The 23,937-nt window shown below is 41.8% G+C and overlaps 1 pseudogene; it reads left to right on the forward strand.

Annotated features, from left to right (window-relative positions):
* The first annotated feature begins 13,590 nt into the window (after positions 1–13,590).
* LOC129064457 (L-aminoadipate-semialdehyde dehydrogenase-phosphopantetheinyl transferase-like) lies at positions 13,591–20,000 on the forward strand (annotated as a pseudogene).
* The last annotated feature ends 3,937 nt before the right edge of the window (positions 20,001–23,937 follow it).

The raw sequence follows: 23,937 nt of genomic DNA on the forward strand, positions 1-23,937 counted from the left end.
CCCCCAAAACAAAAGGTGTCCATGTTCAAATCCCTGTCAGCTGTGAATATTTACCTTACTTGGCAAAAGGGACATTGCGGATACAAATAAGAATCTTGAGATGGGGAGATCATCCCAGATCATTCAGGTGGGTCCAATGTAACCACAAATTCTTATATGAAGGAGGCGGGAGGATCAGAAGCAGAAATCAGAGTCATGGTAAATGAAGCAGAGGTTGAAGTGGTGTGAAGAAAGGTCCATGAGCCAAAGAATGCAGGCGGCCTCTAAAAAGTGGGAGAAGAAAGGAATGGATTCTTTCCTTGCATTTCCAGGAGGAAGGCAACTCTGCACACAACCTGACATTAGACTTCAGAACTACAAGAGAATAAAATGTGTTGTTGTAAACCACCACGTTTGTGGTTATTTGTTATAGCAACAATAAGAAATGTATACAGGTATCTTCATTATAGGCCTCAAAGAATCCCCACCAATAATTTTCAAGTACAGTGAGTCATACACAGTCAAAAAAAGCAAGCATAGAAAAATGCAAGGTACAAAAAACGAAAGCCAGAAGAAACTACAGGATAAATAAATGCACCAAGTATTCAGATATAAGAATTATCAGACATAAGTTTTAAAACCCCCTATGCCTATGTTTAAAGAAATGAAAGATAATTCAAAATTTTCTGTAGAAAATAGACCCAAATGACCAATTAGAAACTCCTAGGAAAAAAAACATACAGCCATAATTAAAAATGTAATGGATATGACTATCAGCAGATTATTGCCAGCTAAAGAAGGAATAAATTAATAAAAAAATATGAGTTAGAAGGAATTATCCAGAATGGAGCACAGAAGATAAAAAGACACAAAATATAAAAGAAATATAAAAAAATAAGAGGTAGAGTGACAACGTAATATCCATGATCAGAACTGAGAAAATGGACAGAAGCAATATTTTAAGAGATCATGACTAAGAATTTTCCAGAACTGTTGAGAAACAATCCACAGATTCAAATAAAATAAGATAAATGAAAAGAAATCATAATCTAGGTACAAATAATATAAATAAAGAGAAATCACAACCCAGGTCATAGTGAAATTGCAGAACGCTAAAAACAGAGTCTTAAAAGAAGCCATATGATCTCTTCAAAGAGTAACTGTTGTACTTACAACTTATTTTTCAATAGTAACATTGGAAGCCAGAAGACAGAAGACTATCTTCAAATGTTCTTTTCTTTTAACTTCAAAAAAAAAAAAAATCCTCACCCAAGGGTATATATTTTTTTTAATTTGAGAGAAGAAGGGAGAGAGAAACATCCATATGAGAGAGAAACATGATCACTTGCCTCCCATATGGGCCTCAGACTAGGATCGAACCTGCAACGTGTTCGGTGTTTGGGATGACACTCCATCCAAATGAGCCACCTGGCCAGTACTCTTCAAATGTTCTTAAAGGAAATAATTGCCAACCTAGGATTCCATGTATCAAGGGAAAACATTTTTGAGACTTAAGGCAAATTCTAAAAGGTGTACTCAGGCGAAAGGAAAGGAATCTCAAATAGAAGGTCTGAGCTGGAAGATGGAATGAAGAACAAAAAAGGTGTATATGCATGGGTAAATCTAAATAAACAATGACAATAAAAGACATACAATACTGTTTGTGAAATAATAGAAAATTACTACATTGAATTTAAAAACTCAACAACATATCAAAGAAGGTGGGAAAATTAAGTTAATGTGTTCTAGGAAACATATACTGTGCTGAAGGAGAGTAAAAGGGTTGATTACACTTTGATAAATGTTTAAACTTCTAGTTTCACAATTAAGAGAAAATAAGCCGAATCTATAAATTCCAAACTAGAAAAGACATAATATTAAAATATTTTTTAAAAGCAGTAAAAAAAAGACAAGGAAGGAGAGAAAAAGAAACAGAAAAGGTGGGTCAAGGAAAAAAATCACAGAATAAGATGATAGATTTAAACCCAAATAGGTCAGAAATTGCTTGAGGGGGACTTTAGGAAAAAGATATAGATTCGAGCTGGGTAAAATAACATAATATAAGACATATACAAGAAACACATCTAAAACAATAAGATTGAAATAAAAAATGGAATAAAGATAAACCATGCAAATACCAGAAAGCTGGTGTGGTGTTGCTATATTAAATCAAACAAATAAATGCAAACATGGAAGGGAATAGTAGAGATAAAAAAGATCATTTCATAATGAAAAAGATATAGTTGGCCAGGAAGACAAGCATTTGAAAATTCTATAGTCTTAATAATAGAGTCTAAAAATATTTAAGGCTAACTTTTGCCAAGTAATAGGCAGCAAAAAATAAGTATGTAGAAAGAATGAATAAAATAAGATAGTAAGCATCCTTGTTCATGATCTTAGAGATCTTTCTTTCAAATTTGTACCATTAAGTGTGATGTTTAATAGGAAAGAAATATACGAAATACATTTTTAACATTATTCTATTTTCAATTAAGTTATTTTATATTAAAAGAAAATTTAGGGAAAAGAATAAGAACTGTGTTGGTAGTATAAATATTTAAATTTTTAATTTTGTCATTTTTTTATTTTAAAGCATTATTTTTCCTTCCCATCTTTTTCTATATGTTTTTTATTTAACCCAATTATAAGCATTCAGTAAATATAATTTTATATTGCTTCTTTCTACTCAGTATTGCAAAACAGGCATTTTTGCATTCTGAGCACATGCCCTTGGCAAAATAAAAATACTATATTCTATCTACATGATGACATAACCTAGTCATTCTTTTATTGCTGGATGCCATTTTAAATAATACTTAGACAAATTTTATTTATAAAGTTTTTCTCATATTTAGTATTATTTACTTAAGGTAGATGCAAGTATAATTACTATGGCAAAAAAAAAAAAGAACTTTTACAGCCATCATACATATTGCCAAAATACTTCCTAAAATATTTATACCATAAATTGGTACAGATGTAAATCATTTTTATCAGGAACTAATAGTAGGCATCTTACTGACATTAGATATTGCACTACCAATAATTCAAAATTTGTTAATTTTATAGTAAAAAAACAAGAAGTCATTTGAATTTTCACTTTTCTGATACTAGTAAGATTGGACATTCCCTATGTTTATTGAAGACATATTTTCTCTTCTGGGAATTAATCTCATTTGTATAACAACTGAAGTTTTGGTATTTTTCCAAATATGTATCAGTACAATCAGGTTTAAATTTGTCTCTTTATTTTAATTGTGGTTTATCTTCAGAGATATATAGAAATTTTAAATGTTCATATGGTTAAATATTTCCCTGTTTCTCTTGCTTTTCAGCTGTCTCCTTCCAAAAGTTTGAAAAATATTTACTTCTATCTTTTCCTGTTGTGATTTGTTTTTATATATTTACTCTAAACCATCTGGAATTTATTTTGATGTTCAATGTGAGGTGAGAATCTATATGAATGTTTTCCAAACTGGTAAACAATTGTTCCAAATTAATTTATTGAATAAGTCCTTCTTTTTCCATTGCTTAGTGACATATCCTTTATCTATTTTGATTTCATACTATATTTAAGTTTATTTCTTGGCTATCTTGTGTCACTGATGGTATATAGAGGGGTTTGTAATTGTATGCCACAATATGTTTTAATACTAGTAGCACCAATACTTGCTAGATGATTTTCAAATCATATTTTTGTTGTTTTCTTCTAGAAATATTTTCAGGGAGGATTATTTGCTGATTGAAAGAACTTAAAGAATTGTAACAGTACAACATGGTCATAGAAATAATGCAAATGATACTAAAAGGTATAAAGCAAAGAGAAAACTCCTCCCCCACCCGATCCTGTGTCCCCTTCAAAATCTCAGTTATTCTCTTCTGGGGCCATTGATGACATCCTTTTAGTTGTTTCCTTCCAGAAATTGTCTGTGTATATATTTAGTATAAGAATATATATAATGTCTACTTCTGGATCCCCAATTTTTACAGAAATTGGTTCAAACTACATATTCAGTTCTCAAACTCTTCGTTCCCTTTAATTTTCATTATAATAGTACATTCCTTTTCAAAAAACAAAACAAAACAAAACACCCTTTAAGATAACTAATGAAGTTCCAAAACATCCCATTGAATTGTTGTCTGGAATTGCATCAAATCCGACATGCAATAACAAGCATCTTGAGCTTTCTTTGCTTCCTAAGCCATCAAGAGCTTCCTTTGCTCCAGACCTTGCACAGAAATTTCCTTTGGATAGTGTAGGGTTGGGGGAAGGGATGGGGGGTGTTGAGGACGACACCTTGCAGAGAGCACGGGAGCGCGCACTCCTGGATCTGAGAGTTACTGTCCAGAGCCAGCTGAGGAGGGAACTGGGGCTCTGAATCCTGCAGAGCCCGTCCGGGGGCTGTCACGGATCAGGGGAAATAAACACTAGTCATCGCAAATACTTCTCTGTTTGCCAGGAGAGGGATATGGTTCTTCCCTCTAGGGAAGAAGGCCCCGAACCCCTGACTCCAAAGGCTTTTATTGAGAACAATATGCACAGAGGTATACAACAAAGCTCATTGATCAATGTCAAAAGGCTGTTTTTACAGAAAACAGAGATCATAGATAACAATTGAAGGGACACAAGAGATCTGCCTCAGTTCAGGGTCTATAAATAATGTAGATCTCCTTCCCAGGATGAGCCTTTTTTTGTTTGTTTTAAAGATTTTATTTATTTATTTATTTCTAGAGAGGGGAAGGGACAGAGAAAGAGAGGAAGAGAAACATCAGTGGATGGTTGCCTCTTGTGTGTTCCCCACCAGGGACCCGGCCTACAACAAAAGCATATGCCCCAACTGGGAACCAAACCGGTGACCCTTTGATTCACAGTCCAGTGCTCAATCCACTGAACCACAGCAGCCAGAGCCCAGTATGAACTTTTTATCATAGCTTTTCAGGGAAGAACACATTGTGCTTAGAGGAACTTACTTCTAGGCCTGATTGTCCCCAGGAACAGCCCAATCCAGTTCAGGGCTGTACCTGCCTTTAGTATTGTTTCAAGCCTGAGCCAGGCAGGTGGGGCAGAGCCACCAAGAGATAAGGAGACTTCTTTCAGATAGAAGGAGGACTCCAAGTCCAAACCAAGTCGAAGGCTGCGGGCCTTTTTGCCCTTTCTCCATGTCCCCCAAGTCCTTGTCCTGCTACCCATACCAGTCGATGCCTGTCTTAGGTCATCTCTCCTTGCAAGAGAACTTACCCGTCCTGGATCACTGACCATCACAGGGTCAAGCAGGATGATGCAAGGGGGACAGGTTTCATCTCCTCAGTGGCCTGTTTTCCCAAGGCCTCCTTGATTAGCTACAGCCTTGGGGCCCTCTTGCCTGTCGGGGAGGCTACAGTCCCTGAAACCCAGGGCATTTCCCAACAGTATAGAAACAATACCCTCATCTGCTTCAGTCCCCTTCTGCTCCTCCCCTTCCTCTTGCTAACTCTTAACCACCCTTCAGGTATTAGCTTGTGATATTTTCTCCCACAAACATTCCTATATACATTTTTCTTGTATCCAGTGCTTTAATGACATTGTATTGTGTTAGCCAAAAATGTATGTTTAGTTTTTTCCATAAAAGACTTTTTTATATTCATCAATAACATTATTATTTGGATATTTTGAGTATGTTGACTATCTCCCACATGGTATAATGTTTATTGTTCTCATTTACTGTCTGGAGTTGGTCACTATCAACTTCAACTGGTCTACATGACTGTGGCGCATCGTCTAGCGAGAAATCTCCAGCATGAAACTTCCCAAACTACTCTTGACATACTTGATCAGTCACACATGATTCTTTGTTGTGTGTTTCAGTTGCATTTTTACATTTCTTGAAATAGTAAACCATAATATACCAAAAATGTTGTGTAGTTTCTTCCATTTTCAATATTAAAATGGCTACACAAAAATTCACCAATTTTGATTTTTTTTTTAATGCATGCTGACATGACAGCTGTCACGATAAAATCTAACAAAATTGTTTCGAATGAAGTTAAAAACAAGTAGGTGCTACTAGAGCCATTGTCCTGCAAGCATTTGAGGCCAGGCAGGTTCCCACAGGATTCAGGCAGATAGAAGACTACACACAGAGCCAGCAGGATGTCTTACATGCCTTTATTCTGGGGTGGTGTGAACCACGCTTGCCACAAGCCGTGAGTCGCACCATGGTAAATCCTGACTACTTTATGTATTAAGTGCACACAAAGCCAATGAGGTGCCAATACTGACCTTCTAGTTATATAACAGAGCTTCATTCTACAAATGCAGGCCCCTACTCAAGGTTTTATGAACACTCCTAAGTTAAGTTTTCCTGGACATCTGGGTAAGGGAGCCTGACTGAGTCCATTGTCCCTATGTTCCACCTTTTCAGGGTTCCTCACTGTACAATCTTCATGAGGGTGTCTTCCGTGAGGGTCCCTTGGCAAGGAGGGCAGAGCCCTGCAAAATGCTGCAACAGCAGTATAAGCTGCAACAGCACTTAACCAAACCACAAGCGCTGCAGCCCAAGACAGCAAGGACCCACCATCATTCAGTAGATAAGGGTGCCCACCATTTCTACAGGGGATCACCTGTTAGGAGTTCGACAGCATGGGTCTCAGAAGCTAAAGCCAGGAGAGCTTGGCTAACATTGTGATGAACATCTGGAATATAGACACAGCATTCGGCCCCGACTAGAGCACATACCCTGCCTTGTGATACAGTGAGCATGTCTAAGGCCATGCGATTTTATAGAGCAACTTTTCTTAATTGATACACTTCCTCATTTAAGAGGCTCAAAGAATCATGTGTTGCATTCAATGCATGAGCAGTGTGCAAAGCTAAAGTCTCAGTCTCAGTGACTATAGAAGCAGCCAGAGGAGAAAAAAATGGCTAATGGGTAATACCACCAGGGGGTACACTTTATCTGGTGTTGCACCTTAAAGGCTTCCCAATTGACTGGCTGGTTCGTAAGAGTTTTCTGAACTCAGGCAGGCAGATAAGGCCACCCCCAGGTGCAATGGCCAGTCCAATTTCTGAGCAAGTAAGGCCACTCATGTGAGCCACACACCCAGAGGACCCCAGTGGGAACTGCGGGCCACACATCATTCTGTACCTCCAAGTAATGGTTAAGAGTATGCTTCTGACACAGACCTATCAGAGTCCAGCTCACTTGGGCTTGTCCTATAGGGTTCTCAATACAAAGGAGGGCTTGTCCGGCCAACTCCATGGCCTCAGGCATGAGCCACCCCAAGTCATCACATATGGAATAGCTGACTACTGGCCGGGGCCAGTCATACCACTGCTCTGCCCCGCCCCAGCATAGATGTCTGTCCAGGTCGTGTTCCACAAGGAATGTGCACAGTTCCACCGGTGCTGTAACCGAGTCCAATTTGAGACAGAAGCCAGAGAGATGAGCCATGGGAGGCCGGCAGCCATGCTAAGGAGGATCTCAGCGCAGATGCAGCACATTGATTGGTTAGCCACTGAGGCATAGGTATGTATCAGTCAACTAGGGTGTTAGTTTCTACCCTAGCGGCAGAGAGACAAAGAAGTTATAGGACCAATAAGGGCAAATCATGACACTCAGGCAAAATACAAGCAAGTTTCTGGTCAGCCCACAAGACAGTGGCCAACAGAAGGGGCCTTCCTGGGCACAAAAACCATACCTTTTGTGCCTCTCCTGGGGGCTAAGCACCTACTTGCAACAAGACAGGAGAACTGATAATGGGCCATAAAGATATCACAAAGGAGCAATAGAGCAGTGTTTCATGATCTGCCGGCTCTGGGTATGTTACCTTTAATACTGGGGGCCATGTCCCCATCACCCAGGGCACTCTTTGCAAGTTTTTCTCCATCCCTTGCCTCCAAGGGGCAACAAGGGCCACCCATCACATGTAGGGGACTTTTATCTCCCAAGGCCATATCCAAGTGGCTGTTTACCCTTGCTCCAGGCCCTCAAGTGCAGGCAAGAAAATATTTCCATTTCCCCATGCCAGCTTTCAGCAAAGCATCCTTAGTCTGTACTTGTAGCTAAATCGGAGCTGCTGTCTGGTGGAGTAATGCTTCCACCAGAGCTGGGTCCCCCCTCCTACTCTCCTACAGAGCCCAGAGGACAGTCCACAAGCATTTTGTCCAACCCTCCAGCATAAAGGTGGCAGCCGTGGCTCGCAGGCCCTGCTTTAAGAGACCATCATACCATTCAATCATCCTGGCAGCTTAGGGGTGATAGGCCACATGGAACTTCCAGTCAATCTGCAAGTCTCAAGCCCATTGTTGCACCAAAGCCCCTGTAAAATGCATCCCGTAATAACTTTCAGTGATTAAGGGTCACCCATAGGCAGCACATAAGTACTCCAGAGCAGTGATTACCACTCTCTGATCTGGGTGCTCTGCAGGGTGAGCAGCGAAAAGTCCAGTAGCCCTGCCCATACATGCAATTGCATATGTGTACCCCTCAGAACTAGGTAGGGGTCCGATTACATCCCTCTGCTACCAGGTCAGTGGCACCCGTCCTCTCCCCACCTGCCCAGTAGTGCTCACAGGCCTCCAGAGATGATCTCACAAGCAGACAACACAGGTCTCACATGCTTCCTATACCTCTGCTCAGGAGACAGGTAACCCCCAAGTTTTATAGTGGACTTCATGGCCTCTGTCTAGCATGTAAGAGGTGACAATGTAGCCATTGGGCTTCTTCACTTCCCAATCAGCTGGTAGGCACCATTTCTAGCCATCACACCTTGACTAGAGTGTTAGCCTCATCATTCTCCAGGGAAGCAAAGAGTGCATGCCCAGTCACATGATATACAGTGATTTGTTTCTGGTGGCCTAATTCCATAGGCCTTGCCCCAACGTCTGCTTCCCTAATGGCCTGTGCATAACCATCCATTCATTTGCATGCCATGTAGAAATCCGTAACATTGGCTCCCAGTACACCTCCCAACTATCTGTACAAATAGTCAGGGCTGGTGCTTCATTGCCAACCACGCACCACACGGCCCACAGTTCTGCCCACTGGCCACTCTGACCTACTTCGGTGTCAAACCAGCCCGTGTCTGTTTCTGTTTGAATCGCCTCAGCAGCCCACATGGCAGGCTGGCCCCTGCAGGACCCATCAGTATACCATGCATCTAAGGAAATAGGTGCCTGCCCTTCACAAAAAGGGCTGGCTTCCATTTCTTCTATAGTGGAAGGAGCAGTAGATTTTTCATCTACTTACGTAACAGGGCCCAACACCTGCAACTTGCCCTGAAGGGGGCTAGTTGAAAGAGTACTCCTTGGTTGCAGGTAAGTTCCCACTTAGCTAATGTGGATGTCTGGGCCATTCTACTGCTATAATTGGCCATCCAGTCTTGGACCCATCCTATAATGGGGTAAGTGGTTCTTACTTTCCAGGGGCAGTTCCTGTTACAGCCTCCATGGCCAATAAGGCAGCATATACTGCCACCAGTTGCTTTCAAGTGGGAAGTACTGTACCTCTGCTCCCTTCCATAGTTGTAAACAGAAACCCAGGGGTTGTTGTAGTCATTCTGATCGCTGCCATAAACCCCACTCAAAGCCTTCTTGTGTCGCATACACATTTAGCTCACAGGGTCTAGCAGAATCCAGAGCATGCAAAGCCTGAGTGCATTTAATAATGTGCTTCGCTCCTTGGAACACATCTTCCAAGGTTGGGGTCCAGTCCCATTTCGCTCCTTTTTTTTTACCAAAGTGTTTAAGAGGCAGATAATCTGTGCAAGGTGAGGCACAAAGACTCTCCAGTGCCCCAGCAGGCCTAAAAACGTCTGGAGCTGCTTCACAGTGGGAAGGGTAGGATACCCCTGAATTTCATCTATTACCGTATCAGGGATTACTTTCATCTTACCCAACCAGACAACATGCAAAATTTCGACAGATACTCCAGGCTCTTGCAGCTTGTCTTCATTGACTGACCAAACACATGACTTCAGGTGTGACACTTGAGGCATTGCCTTTTCTAATTCTACAAGAGAAACACTGGTTAGCAAGACATCATCAACATAGTAAAAAGACACCCAGCGGCAGACTGTGACCACTTGGCCAGGTCTTTTGCCACCAGCCCATCACAAATGGTCAGGCTGTGCAAATACCTCTGAGGGAGCCCTGTAAAGGCCACTGCCAGCCTTCCCATAGAAAGGCAAATTGATCTTGACTCTCTGGAGCAATATCAATGGGAAAAAAGGCATTTGCTTGATCAGCTACAAAGTTCCCAGTCATCAGTTAACCGGTCCATCAAGTCCATCACCGAGGGGACCGCTGCATGTATTGGGGGAACAACTTTATTCAGGTCCTGGTAATCTCCTGTCATTCTCCATGTGACATCTGGCTTCTGCACTGGCCACATGGGGGAGTTGAAGGGACTGTGAGCAGCCCTATTATCTCTACCTTTTCCAGCTCTCCTATAGTTGCTGTAATCTCCTCATGACCCCCCCCCCCAACCCCCGGGCAACCGGTACTGCTTAACTGCTCTCACCGACTGGGGGGATGACAACTGAATAAGAGGCTGCTCAGCAAGTCCCTGCACCATGGTTTTTACCATTGGCACTCTCAGGTGGAACTCTCCTGGAGTGGTTCGCAGCCACAGTCCTTGCAGGGAGCACAACAATGCCCAGGACATACTCAGGAACAAGTGACACATAAACAGAATATTCACAGTGAGGGGGGGCAATTGCCCAATACTCAGGGCAAGCCGATAGCCTTCACTCCCACACTGTGCCCCCTGTAACCATCAAAAGAGGACTCAGGCCCCAAAAACTTCTCAGGGTTTCCATACAGGAGCGTACATTCTGCTTCTATATCTACTAACGCCAGGACTCGCTGGACATTTGTAGGGAACCAATGGATAGCCAATTCCATAGGCAGCCTCCAGTCCCCGCCCCCTGAAGACAGGTCCCTCGGCCCTCCCCCTATTCAAATTGACAAAGGAGATCTCCTTCCTCTTCTCAGGAGGTTGGCACAGCCATCTGGTCTTCCAGCTGGATAGGACAGGCCTCTCAAGTGGCGTCCTCAGGTTTTCCCTTCTCCTCCTTCTTTTGGGGCCTCAAGAAGTGTCAGTCAGCTCGCAACGGTTTCCACAGTTCTAATAGGTAAGTGTTCAGTTTCTTATCAACTTTATTTCTATCTACTTTAGCCCCCAAAAGATCTGAGTACATCTGGGTCCTGTCACCCTTACGGGATTGCTCTTTGCCTGCGGAACAGAGGAGGCTTGAGACACCCCCTCAACTCCTTTTTGCTACCGCCAACTTTCCACCTTTCCCGGGCTCAGCACCATTGTGGTGACGTCAATAATACGGCGTCAGACAAATGGGGCCAAAATAGCCACGAGGGATGCAAAAGAAGCAGCACTGGTATGCTGCCGTACCAGATTCCTCATTCCTGGCATAAAGCATTCATCATCGGGGCCCTGAGTATTGGGATTAAACATGGCTTGGCGCATGCCCAACTTGTCTAGGGTCTGCGCTAAGTCCATGTAGGGCTGCCAGTTGTTCACAGTGTCTGGCATGTCTTCTGCATCCACCGCAACAGTAGGAATTGCAGCCATGACCCAGTGTGGCAGAGAACGAGAGCCCTGTCTCCTTCTGTGCTGCCAGCTATTTTGCAGCCACTGGCAAGGGGAAGGGTGAGTTGTGATGGAAGCCAACTTTTCCATCTCATTATCAGCGCACATGATACTATCCACCCCTAAATGACAAAGGCATAGGAGCCATGCCACTAAAGGCTCCCCGCTCCCCGGGCCACTGCCAAAAAGTGTTTCTCCAGATCGACTAGTTAGGCCTGAGTATAGGGACAGAATGTGGTGTGCTCGACCATCTGGGTGGGGCCAGCCAGATACCTGCCAGGCGCCACAGGCTGCTGTGATTTCATCTTCTGTATTACTACTGGGAGAGCCCGCAGGGAATGCAGTTCCTACCTTCAAACCCCCCCGCAATCGCCCACTATGATCGATGGGAAGGGGCAATCACTGTGATTTGCTGTCCTGAGGGCTTCCTTCAGGGCACAGACCCGAGCCTCTAAGGCTTCTGCTCCCTCACGGAGCTCTCATAGCTGTGCCACATCGCAAAATGCAGTCTCTGTCACAGTTCACAAAGCCGTAAGGAACACCTAGCTCACACCCCCATGGCCACCCAGGCACTCGGCTTCTTCAGGGTCTCCTGTTACTGATAGATGGACCCACTGTGGGGCGCCTACATTCTATTACCAAAACAACACCATCCCCCTTCCCCGGGGTCCCTCGGTTGTATATCCTTTGCCTTCTGCCCTTGGAATTATGGCTCTCAATGGCAGAGTTTGGTGAAAAGGAAAGGAACTATTTATTCAAAAGTTATACAGGTTTGATTAATGGCTAAATGTCACTCTTAAATCTCAAAATCCCTTTAAAACAACCACTAGCACACACACAGTCCTGCCTTCCCCTCTTTACCTTGTTAGGCCAGTCAGGCCTGTCAGGGGTACCGTCCTTCAGAAGAAAAAGAACAGAAGTCTGGGGCTCGGCTGGGCAGGCCTCTCGTGGTTCTCAGCACCATCCGCTGCATTGCCGCGATCGCCAGTTCTTAATCCAAAACCATGTGGCACCTTCTCATGGCCCAATAGCAAGAGTCCTTTCTCCCCTCTTTCTTCCCATGCGGTCTTACCATTGTTCCCCAGAGTCTGTGTCCTTTTGTCTCTCCCGCAGGCCTTGTCTCTCCTTCCTCTCTCAGTTACATTCTGTATTAAGTCTTTCAAACCTTCCTGATTAGCCTTGGTGATAAATAACCATCTTTGCATATGAGGAATGAAGCTATCCAGTTGTTATTGACATGCTAAGTAATTCTCAATGGCCCTGCTCCAGGTCTGCCATCACCCATGGCGGCCTATCTTGGGGTGGAGAGAATATATTTTTCTTAGACACTCCAATTTCTGGACCCCATTACAAATACCCTTTGCGGGGCCCTGGGGGGCCTGGCTGTGCCCCATTACAAATCCCCTCTTTCAAATATCCCGCTTTATAATCTTATAAAGGACAATGGGCGAAGGTCTCATTGTCTTCTTGTAGTTGCTTCCTGCTGGACATGGCTGCCATCCTACCTACTCCTGGGTCTGGGGGTCTCTGAAAGTGTGAGGGTGGCATAGAGGATGGCCTTCCCGTGAGGAAGAGGATCGTGCAGAGTCCAGGTCAGTTGGCTGTTACCGGGGAGTGGCAGGCTTCATGTCCAATGGCTGGCATTACTGGACAGTTGGCATCCTTGTCGTATTCTGGAGGTAACAGATTTGACAAGACAGTAAAAAGGCACAATTAAACCATAACAACTAAATGACAAAGGTAGGGACCAATTCTTCAGTGTCCCACATTAGGGAAAAGAACAGCTTATCTGGAGGAAAGAGTGCCAGGCATGCTACACCTGCCCCAAATGTTCTTTCCCACTATATTTAACTCGGACTGAGGGGACTACTTTAGGATTTCCCCCCTTTCAGATTTCTGGGCCCTCTCTGTCCAAACCATGGGGGCAGAAAAGGGAAATCAGTTTTAAAGTGAAGCCCACAGATTACCCCAACCCTTCACCAACTCAACCATTTGGTTCAGCCGAACCATTGGGCCTCCGGGAGCGATGAGGAAGATGGGCTCCTTGCAACACATCTACATTGCAAACAGTGACTCAGGTAATGAGGTCATAGGCATACACCCTATGAAAACACGAGGAAGGACACACATGCTAATTCACACAGAAACCCACAAGCCAGACTCTGTCTGTGAGACTGTCTTTTGGGGAGACATTCAGTTGCAAGGCCTTTGCTGAAATGACATTTAACAGTGGCAATTTGACAGGTCCTTTGTGCCTGTAAATTAAACATCTTTGGTGATATTACAAACCCAGTCTCAACTTCCAAATGAAAACATAATTTCAAGACAGTTAGCTACGCCATTACGATGTCCAATACTGAGCATTGCGATTTTCCTTGAACCACAATTTTTCTCCTTAAGATCACCCTCATTTTCATTAAAGGGACTATGTTGAGTCCAGTTTTTAAATTTTGCGTGTTCATTTGCATAAACACACAGAGAACAGCCATGGATCATCCATGATCTTTAAGTTCGCTTTGCTGGAACTCACACAGGAAGCTTTAGATTGACCTTTCAGTCTGCCCTTCAGGGCACAGAAGCTGAGCCACACACCTGCCATCTGGCTTCGCCTGTACCAGTTGTTTCACTCAAGTCCTCAAGGCTTCCATTGTGCCTGCAGGTTCCTTTTAGTCATCTTTCAGGAAAGCAACCTTCATTCCTTCCCTGGAAAGACTGCCACAAACCACACAACCGACCAAGGTACCAGGACTTTTCTTTTCTCGTGGGTTTGTCAAGTCAATTCCAGTTCCCTAGGGCTTTCTGGTGACATCCAGAACCCAGGCATACCTCCTTCAGGCGTGACATTCCAGTCAAAACTTGGCTTAATAAAACCACCATTAATGACTGGTCTTATTGGTTGTATGCAAAGGAGCCTTACATCATCACTCTCTCCTTCAGAATGCCCAATTCTGGAGGGATCAGGTAGGAAGAAAAATACAAAGTGTGAAGGAAAACCCTTGTTCTTCGGATATTCACTAAGATTTTGTTTCCATGCCTTATATTTTTCCCTTGCTTAATATCCTAGATAGTGTGAAGTTTTAACTTTCCCTGAGAAACCTCCATTTCCTTTTCAGAGCAGGTACAGAGCAAAATTCAAAACACAGACAGAGTTCCAGAAGAACGATATACCGGTAGAGGCATTCTCTTGCACCAGTGCATCACTGGTCTTCTGGCAGAGACATGCCCTTTCAGGCCCGGTCTCTTGGCAGAGACAGGCTCCTTTACCTCAGGCTGAAATACTCATCAGCCCTGAATGGCCCTTCTTGGGTCCCAGGTGGCAAAGGCATTCTCCCTAGCCAGTTACAGGTGACCTTTCCTAGGTCTTCAGATACAGAAGATTTCTGATTGGAAACAGCAAAACTCAAACCACACCAGGTACAGGCAACCTTTCCTAGGTCTTCAGATACAGAAGATTTCTGATCAGAAATTCCCTGGATCCCGTTATAAATACCCTTTGTCAAGGGGGCCTGGCTGTGCCCCGTTACACTCCCTTACCACCCTTGGGGCCTTCTCTACTTTGTCACTTGCACCATTAACATTGGGCTAGTCCTGGAGCAGAGCCCCAAGCCATTAGGAGTCCTGCCACAGAATACCACATACCGGTGGCAGGCCACCCCTCTAATCCCCCCTCTGGGAGTCCTGGCTCCATACCATACTGCGCCGAATCTGCCCACTGAACCAACTGTCCTGCAAGTCTTCAAGGCCAGGCAGGTTCACACGGGATTCAGGCAGAGGGAAGACTATATGCGGAGCTGTCAGGATGCCTGACATGACTTTACTCCGGGGTGGGGTGATCCATGTGTATCACAAGCCTCAAGTTGCACCGTGGCAAGTCCCAACTCCCTTATATACTAAGTACACACAAAGCCAGCAAAATGCCAATACTGACCTTATGGCTATATAACAGAGCTTCATTCTACACATGTGGGCTCCTACTCAAGATTATATGAACACTCCTAAGTTATGTTCGCCTGGACATACGGGTGAGGGAGTCTGACTGACTCCATTGTACCTACAGCCATCCTATGGAAAAAAGCAAATGAACTTTCTGGCCAACCCAATATTAACTCTAATGATTTCTGGAAATTCTAATGAAATTTCTTGATATCTAATAATATAATTTGGAAATAATGAGAGTTTATCTCTGGTTTATCTTTATTCACTAACCAAAACTTAATATCATTTAGTGTAATATTAAGTAATAATAGTGATAGTAGTCATTTAGCCTCTTCAGTACAAGGTTTCTATCACAATAACTTTCTTGCCAATAATTTAAAAAACTCTGGAGTACCTTTGAATTCAAAAGGAAGGATCTTGAACTCATTAAGTCCCCCTGAGGCTATAAAGGCCAACTGCGTTTAGGTTTCTTGTTTAATTCACTTGCTGATGACCCAACACAAATCTTTGGTTGAAATTGCTTTAGTAGACCTATACCAGGCATTAGTTATTCATCTGACTTTGAAATGACATTGGTTTTTCTAATTAATGCTCACTCTTAGGCATAAAATCTGGGTTGAGAATTTAAATGATTCAGCCAGGGACTGAAAGATGTGGAAATTATTCCCAGCTCCAGTGGTTCTGTTATGTCCCTCTTCAGATAACTTTCTACAGGACATCAGTTCTCTGAAATTAAAAAATATCCTGTTGGAGTTACGTTCTTTTGTATCTTTCTTGGAGATGAGGTTTGCTTTTCTTATAAGCCTGTTTGAAAATGGATAGAATAGACATAAGCTTACCTTTATTTGTAGCAACCACATACATACATTATTTTACTTGGCTCCTGTAATTTATTCCTTATGCACAGCTACTATATCTGCCATTATCCCTCCAATCTTTGTCATTGGGTAGACTGTTCAGAATATAGGAGGAGAGTTTTCCCTCTGGTGAAATTATTTCTGCATGAGAACATATATATTTTTCAAGGCTTACACAATGTGAGGGTTTAACAATAAAATAAATAACATCTTTCATTTCTCTGACACCAAAGGCTCTTCCCACAAGGCCAGCTAGAGTTGTTAGCAAGAATCATAGGGGGGGAAAATGTCTCCAAATTTTCTCTCAGTCTCACCACATCTTCTCCTTTACCATACACAAACTTAATATTGCTGAGATGTTTGTTCATTATATTTCTGTTAAGAAAAATGTTGTGCTATTTGAAAATAAGGTAACAAGATGAGTACATAGCTTTTAAATGCAACACCAAAACATTAATGGCTCTGTTCAAGAAATATTTAACTAGGTAGGGGATTTTACTTATGTTTGACATACCGTTTACTCTTGATGTGCTTGCTTCAGCAGCACATATACTATTTACTCTTGATTAGGGGCTAGAGTCTGTGAATTTTTGTTTTAACTTTAAATTTTTCTCTAGAAGTAAAAGTAAACCCAGTGGTTATGGTTATCCCTGTTAATGGTAAGTAGGTACACAGGTTCTTTTTCTTAAATGCATACATACATGTATATGTGTATGTATGTGTGTGTGTGCATGTGTATATGGTAGAATTCAATAGGTGGCATCAGACCAGTGTTCCAAATTAAACAACTTAAAAAAATGGATAAATGACCAAAACCACATTTTTAAAGGCATCAGAGTGATGTGGAAGCAGAAAGGACTGGGTAATATTCCAGAGAGGAGAGAATCCTTTCTAATAAGCTTATGCTGGCAAACAGTTTCCTTCCCTGAGAAAATGGCTAATTTTGGGCTTGGATAAGGATTGAACTTGGTGTTGATAAATGAACTAATTCAGGTGAAAGAAAACCAGTGGATCTTTGGGTAGTTGCAGATGCTGATGTGACAAATTGGAAATTTGAGAATCCCATAGAAATACTAATCAAAAGAAAGTTACGTGGAGTGGCAATATTAATATCAGAAAATTAGACTTCAGAATAGAAACATTTCCTGGGAAAAAGAGGGAAATAACACATAACAAAACGTGTATTAACAACAGGTCTTCAGAAGGCACTAAGCAAAATCTGGTAAAATTGAAAAAATATAGACTAATCCAAAATTATGATTGACAAATTCAACATTTTTCTCTCTGTGATCAATGAAACAATTAGACTGAAAAATCAATAAGGAATTAGAAGACCTGAACAAAATCATCAACCAACTCTACTTAATATTCATAAAATACTTCACTCACCACAACAGATTAGTCATTGTTACAGGGAAATATGAAAATTCACAAACATATATAATATTCTGGGCCATAAAATAAACAATGACACATTTAATAGAATTAAAGGCATACAAAGTATGTTTTCTGATCATAACAGAATTAAAATACCAAGAAAAATTTCTGAAAAAAATGTTTTTTGGTAATTGAAAAAACTCTTCAAAATAACAAATGGATCAAAGATAATATTGCAAAGAAGATTAGAAAATATTGGGAATTAAATGAAAGTGAAAATATGATACATTAAAATTATTGAGAGCCATCAGGACCTAGGTGTTGGCAAGGTTCATTTTCAGTGGTTCTCCGTACCAAGCAGTTCTGCTTGGTGCCAGCAAAAAAGGGTGTGCACTGGGCCTTTTTCTGCGGCACTTGGCTGCCAATGGCTGCTGGCATTACGATAGATCCAGCCTTAGGAGAAGGAGCACATGGGCCAGTTCACCTTTGCCTGATATGCTAAGGCAGCCATGGCTGGTCATCTGATAATAAGTAAATTAGTTGCAGAGAAACTGAATATCCCTTGGAATAATATTCCTTTGCAAATAATTGCAAAAAGAAAACCAGTTTTTGCAATGAACTTATTGGATCTTTCTCCAATTTCAATTTTAACATCTCTCATCAAGGGGACTGTGTTGTCCTTGCTCTTGAACTTGAACTACAAGTTGGGATTGATATAATGAAAACTAGTTTTCCAGGTCGTGGTTCAATGTCAGAATTCTTTCATATTCTGAAAAAAAAAAAATGTTTACCAACAAAGAATAAAAAACAATCAGGGGCTTTAAGGATAAATGGACTCAGCTGGATATGGTTTATAGCAATTGGGCACTGAAGGAAAGCTTCATAAAAGCCATAGGTGTTGAACTAGGATTTGAATCGCAATGACTTTGAATTTGATATATTCCCATTAGGCCTACATGTAGGCCACATGCATAAAGAAACACACTTGTTTCTGGAGGGAGAAGGAAAAAATGGGCATTTGAGGAAAGCAAAGTAGAGGAGCACCATTTGGTTGCAGTAGCTCTTAGGGAACCCAGTGGACCCAGCCATCAGGATGCTTCATCTCAACAGGATCCTAAGCCATCCCCGAGGCAGTTTACTATTCTTACCCACAATGACTTCATGTCAGCTGTTCCTACTGTAACAAGGAGCTGCTGGGCAGAAGGAAGGATCCCCCAAAGTGGCATGAAAGGCTGCACTCCTTGAAGCAAGGGAGGGGTTTCAGGAAACCCCAAGGTGATGGATTGAAACCAAGCATGGGGTGTGACTCCATACCCCCGGCTGAGGGTTTAAAAAACTGCGCGTGACACCCTGCCCTAGGCAGAGACGCTGTGTCTGTGCACACAGCTAAAAACCCTACTATCCACTACTGGATCATGGTAGCAGGAGAAAGTGCGGAGAGGGTGTGCAGGCAGTCATGCGCGGTGATGCCAGCCTGGCGTGGCGGGCAAGTTGAATGCTCTCACAGCACGCAGGATTTAGGGGCGGAAGATTTAAATGGAGACTGTGGAGTTTCGGCCCTTTGCATTCCCTTCACTTGACTGGTTGGAGGCCATCTAGCGGATGCCAAGTCCAGCGTGCAGGACATGCACCTCACTAATGGCAGGCTACTGGGACGCTGTAGCTTTGCGCCACATGGCACAGATTCCGGACCATGCCATTCTCTTGCTCTGAGAATAGGCACAGGGGCTGGAAACGTTCACCAGCCTGAGGCGCATGAGCCGCCTTGAAAACCCAGGTCCCGTTAATAGAGTCCCATTTGTGACCAGCCACAGTGATCTGGCAGCATGCCTGGCCCTGGGAGGGGGAAGAAGCTGCCACAAGGCAATGGAGACACTTGCCCCACAAGTGTGCGCTCCAGAGAGAAAGAGAGCCTGAAGCTGGAGAGCTGGAGACACATTCACAGAACAGCCTTGGACTTTGGGAGACAGATAAGACTGGGGCAGGGTGTCTGGACACCGACTCTGTTTCTGGAAGCAGCTGGCTTCTTTCTGTGTTTTGGGGAAGAAGTTGGTCTGGAGCTGGAGAGTCCCCACCACCCCAAATTGGACAACCTTTTAATAAAAACCTTTTTCTTTCCTCAACAATTTAGTGTTATGTTTGTGCTCAGCGGCAGAAGGCTGAATCCCACTTGGTTTACTAACACTGTGACCCCTGAAGATCCCTCATTTTGGGACTGTTTTGCCTCACAGAAAAAATTACGATACAAAATAGTACAAAGTTATGATATGGTAAGTAACAAAAGGAAATAAAAACTGTTTGTAATATTCAGTATAGTCTCTAAAAAATAAATGCCTGGTACTATCAAATTTTATTTCACAAAACAGTGGGAAAAAGAAAAACAACTTTTACTATTAAAAAAGCATAGTCCCAGTTCAAGACAGCTTAGTAGAATGTGTTTATCTTTTTTTCCTCCTAAGAATCACATTGAATTGACAGAAGAAATAGAAAAGGTTACAGAATCTTAAGTGATACAAGCATACCTTGTGTTATTGCACTTTGCTTTATTGTGATTCAAGTGTATTGCACTTCACGGGTTGTGTATTTCACCAGCAAACAGATTATGACTAACTTTATTATGGCAATCGGAACTGAACCCATAATATCTCTGAGGCATGCCTCTACATGCTTGTTTGTACAAAAAAGCAGAAAATGCAAATATGCAAACAGGAAACATTTAAATTCCTGTCTTTCGGTCATGACTATATCAGAGATAACTATTTCTAAAACCTTTTTCTTGGCAAATGAGTTCATGTAATAATCTTGTTTTTTCATTAAAAAATGGGAACAGGCTATTTTGCAATTTTTTTCTCTTAACTGCACATTTATGTTCATAAATACTTCTGTGGCAAAACATTTACTGGCTCTAAACTATTCTATTTTATGGCTAATATCAGTTAAGATGTTTTTGACCAGAGGTAACACAGTCCAAATATAATTGAGTAAAGTAACCAAGGACATTTATTAACTCATAACACACAGTTGAGCGGTGTCATTAAAGATGCTTTTCTTTGCCTCTGCCTCAGTTTGTTTTGCCTTAGGTTAGTCTCATGGTCATCAGAGCTGTTGCTATACCTTCTAGCTTCACATCTTAATAAAATTGCATCTAAAAGTCAGGAAAGGCTATTTCACTTCTAACACCTCAGTTTTGTCGGTGAGGGGTACATTTCCCACGAGCCTTCAGAAGATTTCCCCTCATTTTCCCTTGACTCAGATCAGATCACTGAGAAAGCCAGTTGTTAGACTCTGTGGGAAGTATACTCTTGGCAAGGAAAAAGCTAAAGAGAGGTGGAAGAATGGCATCACGGGGAAGCCCATTGTCTGCCATAAGGGAGGTGTCCCACAATTTACTCATTATTTTCTCTCTGTTAGACATTTTGATTGGCTGCAGACTTTTCTATAAGCAGTGGTACAGCGAATATCCCTGAAACCACATTTTGAGATATGTGCTTAATTATGTCATTGAGAAAGTTTCTGGAAGTGGAATGCTTGGTTGAAAGGGATTAAACTTTTAGAGCTTTGATAAGTTGCCAAATTGCTCTCAAAAAAACTGCAACGTACACTTCCAGTTGGTTTTACGTGTATGACCACTTTTTCACCTCTTACCTGCATATTCCCTGCTAAACTATAGACACTACATTTTTTTTAAAAATTTAATCTTTTCCAGAATAAGTGGATAATAGTACCTTGTCTCTTTCATTACAAATGAGGTTGATATATCAGAGTTGTTATTGGTTGTTTATATTCCTTTTTTAATGAGCTGCCTGTTCATTGTCTTTGCCTGTTTTTGCTTTAACAAATAATACTTAATTTAAAATGTAAACATAATAATAAATACCAAGACCATCATATTGATGACAGAATCTATTATATGGCTGTAGTGCATGCCTTGGGGAGTTAGTCTTGTTATTGTTTAATATCAAGAAGGGAAATAATTTTATTGTTCCCATTACTAAAATTGAAAGTTGTGTGTAAATTATATAAAATTAGATGCCTTGCTTAGTAAAAAAAAAAAAAAAGGAATGTTTTGGAGACTTTTGGTCAACATGGAGGTGTAGGTAGACATGCTTCACCTCCTCATGCAACCACAAAAAGAATAAAAGAATTACAACTAAATCTCAAAACAAATAATACCCAGAACTGTTAGAAAATCTAACTGTATGGAAAGTCTGACAAACTAGGGTTTAAAGAAGCCCCCATCATCCAGAGATGTAGTAGGGGCAGAGGTGCAGAGATGGGGAGAAGAGGCAATGAGACAAGGTGTGGTGTGGAGAGACAGCAGTGGCGGAAAAATGGGCACAGGCAGTCCCACATTCATGTGTGGTGGAAAAATATTGGGAGGGATACCTCGGGGTGAGCAATCCCAGCCCCAGGCCAGACCACGCAGCCCAGGGCTCCAGAGCCAGGAAGAAAAATCCCCATAACTTCTGGCTGTAAAAACCAGTGGGGTTTGGGGCTGTGAAAGAAACTGCCGGATTTTTGGGAAACTTTGCTTACAGGGTCCACATGGTCTTAAAATGTATGCAAACCCAGCCACTTGGGATTCAACACCAGGGCAACAGCTGGAAGGGCACCAGTAACATACTAGGAGTGGGTGAAGTGACTGGAAAAGGGGTTAGTATTGGGCAAACCCCAGAAGCCAGGCAGCGGCACATTTCTTTCTCCAAGCCCTCAATCCACACACAGCCACAAAGTGGTGAAGTGGGTTTCCCACCCTGGTGATTACCTAAGGCTCCAACCCACACAATCTACAGAAGCCTTTTACAGGGATTCAAAGCAGCTCCACCTAATACACAGGAACAAACACAGGGAGGCTGCCAAATTGGGGAGAAAAAGAAATATGGCCCAAATGAAAGAACAGAACAAAACCCCAGAAAAAGAACAAAATGAAATGGAGATAAGCAATCTAACAGATGCAGAGTTCAAAACACTGGTGATCAAGATGCTCAAAGAACTCACTGAGTACAACAACAACATAAAGAATGAAATGAATGTTATAGTAAATGAAATAAAGAAAAATCTACAAAGAACAACAGTGAAGGGATGGAAGCAAGAGTCAAATCAATGATTTGGAACATAAGGAAGAAATAAACATTCAACCAAAATAAAAAGAAGAAACACAATTCAAAACAAAACAAACCAAAATGAGGGTAGTATGACTCTGGTACATCTCTAAACATGCCAACATCTGAATCATAGGGTTGCCAGAAGGAAAAGAGAAAGAGTAAGAAATTAAAAGCTTATTTGAAAAGAATAATGAAAGAAAACTTCCTTAATTTTACAAAGGAAATAGACATACAAGTCCAGGAAACACAGAGAGTTCTAAACAAGTTGGATCCAAAGAGGACCACACCAAGAAACATCATAATTAAAAATGCCAAAGGTTAAAGATAAAGAGAGAATCTTAAAAGCAACAAGAAAAAAGAAGAGAGTTACCTACAATGGAGTGCCCATAAGACTATCAGCTGATTTCTCAAAAGAAACTTTGCAGGTAAGAAGGGACTGGCAAGAAGTATTCAAAGTCATGAAAAGCAAGGACCTAAAACCTTGCAAGGATTTGGTAAGTAAATAGAGTAAAAGCAAGGATTACTCTATCCAGCAAAGCTATCATTTAGAATGGAAGGGCAGTGTTTCCTTGATAACATGAAGTTAAAGGAGCTCATCATCACCAAGCCATTATTACGTGGAATGTTAAAGGGACTTATTTAAGATAAAGAAGATGATGAAAATAATGAATATAAAAATGGCAACAAATTCACAACTATCAACAACCAAATCTAAAAAATAAGAACTAAACAAACAACGAGAACAGGAACAGAATCATAAGTATGGAGATCACATGGAGGGTATCAGCTGGGGGGAAGGGGAGAATGAAGGAAAAGGTGCAGGGATTAAGAAGCATAATTAGTAGGTACAAAATAGACAGGGGGATGATAAGAATAATATAGGAAATGGAGAAGCCAAAGAACTTATATGCAGGACCCATGGACATGAACTAAGGGGAGAGATTGCTGGAAGGAAAGGGAGTAGTGGGAGGAGGGGGGCAAAGGGAGGAAAACTGGGACAACTGTAATAACATAATCAGTAAAATATACTTAAAAATTGAATGTTTTATAATTTTTCAATTTTTAAGCATGCCCAAATATCCCAAGCATAGGAAACAA

This window comes from Pteronotus mesoamericanus, unplaced genomic scaffold, assembly GCF_021234165.1.
Source record: "Pteronotus mesoamericanus isolate MK-2021 breed Mesoamerican mustached bat unplaced genomic scaffold, CSHL_Meso_final contig_164, whole genome shotgun sequence".
Classification (NCBI taxonomy): Eukaryota; Metazoa; Chordata; class Mammalia; order Chiroptera; family Mormoopidae; genus Pteronotus; species Pteronotus mesoamericanus.